Genomic DNA, 2,579 nt, shown 5'->3' on the forward strand with positions numbered 1-2,579 from the left:
AAACAGTCCAACTATCATGCATGATCCTACGCAGACGCTACAATGGAGAATTGCAATAGTAACTCAGATCATCTTTGTGAAAAAAAACTGGACAATGCAGTATGTTTTTTTGTCTTTTCTACGTGTAACAACTCCAATGGAAGCAGGTCGTGATGACGAGAAGACACCTGGATAGTAAATCTATTAATAATTTCACTGATAACCTACTGCCTATCACTCAATAAAAGAATCACATTGCTGGTTGTTTTTGAAAGTTTTGATTTTGTTTGGTTTAGTAATTAACATCACTGTTGCGAGTATATCTCTCACTCGGCTTGAGAATCAGCAGAACTTGAACAGGGACTTTCTAAAATGCTCAACATGAATAACTCTTCATGTGACTTAATGTACCAAGAGAGTGATAAAGACCAAATTGTAAAGCTATACTATGAGCAGATATGAGTCATATATGAATTAATTATATAAATATGAGCCCAAAATGTGAACACGACACATTTATTTACACATTAATATATGATATATTCTCTTTATATGAGAGGAAAACGCTTAAGGCACAGAGATAGTGGTATTAAAAGACCACATTCTGTATCACCTTACTAATAAAGCATACTAACAGATGAGCCCAAAATATGAACTTTAAATACTGTCTGTCTAAATGCATAGGCCATGTTAAGCGTTTTCTTCATTGCAATTTTCTAAAGGGAGGAAACCGCTTAATGTTTAATTAAACAAACCCTTAACATTTAGGCAATTAAACACTTTGCATTAATATTCTGGGCTAATCTTCATGTCTTTAGCCTCACGTGAATTCATCAAATTCTCCCGAAATACATGTAAGTAAGTGGCCGGTGAACTGGGAGAGGAATAGAGTGAACTTTATAGTTACTTACACTATGTGTATCTGATAAGAATAAAACACATCGGCAAATTAAATTTTAATGGATTGTTATTGTTGTTTCCATAGACATCAGTGTGTATTTCACGAACTATAAATGTAATGTTTTACTAGTACTTCTGTGTATTTAAATGTCTGAAACCTAAAATAAGAATTATGTGGTTAAAACACTGCATAGTTTTGATAATATGACAAGCGCAGTCTAGGCCCTGAGCAGAACTGTATTGTTGTGCCCCCTTCCTCAAATATTATGGAAGTAAAAAAAAACACATACTATAGGGGTCAAAATTTAACTTTAATAAAATATAAAAGTAAATAAATAAATTGTATTATTTATAAATTACAATTGTAGCTCCAGACAGTTACCTATGGCTGTGATTTTATTAATACAGTTGTCTGATTGATTTTATAGTCTCAAGCATTTAGAAATCACGCAAAAGAAAATTATGCAGTTTTACGACGATAAAACCATGGTTATTTTTGTAAGGGTTGTGATGTCCACATGTGTTTTGTTGAAGAAATTATAGAGGCTGTGTCATCTGTAGCAAAAAGGAAAGATTAAGTGGATATTTGAATGAAATGTTTGGTCAATAGCGTATTAAACAAGGATCTGATCGTCCTGTAAGTGTAGCAGCAGCAATAACCAGGCCTTTGGCTCCCTTTGCAGGCATTTGTACACAGCAAAATCCCCAGAGTTAAATCATCTCTGCTCAGAGTACATATTGTCCCAATCAACAGGGTGTTAAAGTAACACTGAAGCAGAGTTTCCACTGTTGAGGATTATGTGGTAAGTTTTCATGTCTAAAAGCCTGAGCAGTAGTTGTTCTTGTTCAACATTGTTAACAGTGGGTTTTCTTTACTAATGCTCAATCATTACTTAATTAATCGCTTAATTGTCCTATTTACTTGAACTCTGCTTCAGTGTTACTTTAACACTCTGTAGATTGGGACAATATTTACTCTGAGCAGAGTTGATGTAACTCTGGGATTTTGCTGTGTAATAACATGTGATGTACATAAATGGGGTTTTTTTTGTATTACATTATGTATTTTAACAGTGTTATTCAATGAAACCATATCATTATTAATTAGCCAATCATTGTTTTATATAATGTATTTGAAGTCATTTTAAAGGCTAGGTCTGTTTTTATAACCACAAACAATATTATCTTAATACTTCTTAATACTTCTATGGTTATTTGCGGTTACCGTGGCTACAAGAACCATGATTTTTGGTTTTATTCGTGTTAATTTCCGTAAGGGAACATGCCGGACTGCTGCTGTCTTTTCACAGTTGTCCAAAAGATAAGCAGATATCGTATAGAGCAGTGTTTCTCAACCCTGGTCCTGGGCGCCCCCCAGCACTGCACATTTTGTGTGTCTCGCTAATCAAACACACCTGATTCAACTCATTAGCTCATTAAAAGAAACTCCAGGACCTGAAATAGGTGTGTCAGATAAGGGAGACATACAAAATGTGCAGTGTTGGGGGGCGCCCAGGACCAGGGTTGAGAAACACTGCTATAGAGATTCAGAAGTAACCGTGGCAACGGATAGCGTATCCTGATAATATGGCGGCGCCTTCTCGAAATGTAACGCGGAGTGAAAACATTGTGACATCTCCTCATTCTCTCTATTAAGTGTGTGTGTGTGTGTGTGTGTGTGTGTGTGTCTGTGTGTGTGT

The 2,579-nt window shown here is 35.4% G+C and overlaps 1 protein-coding gene across 1 annotated transcript in view; it reads left to right on the forward strand.

Moving 5' to 3' along the window:
- The window catches only part of LOC107562033 (NACHT, LRR and PYD domains-containing protein 3-like), a 33,606-nt gene that overhangs the window by 30,281 nt on the left and 746 nt on the right, over positions 1 to 2,579 (forward strand). The gene's annotated exons all lie outside the window — the stretch shown is intronic.

Source organism: Sinocyclocheilus grahami, unplaced genomic scaffold, assembly GCF_001515645.1.
Source record: "Sinocyclocheilus grahami isolate Dianchi unplaced genomic scaffold, SAMN03320097.WGS_v1.1 scaffold803.1, whole genome shotgun sequence".
Taxonomy (NCBI): domain Eukaryota; kingdom Metazoa; phylum Chordata; class Actinopteri; order Cypriniformes; family Cyprinidae; genus Sinocyclocheilus; species Sinocyclocheilus grahami.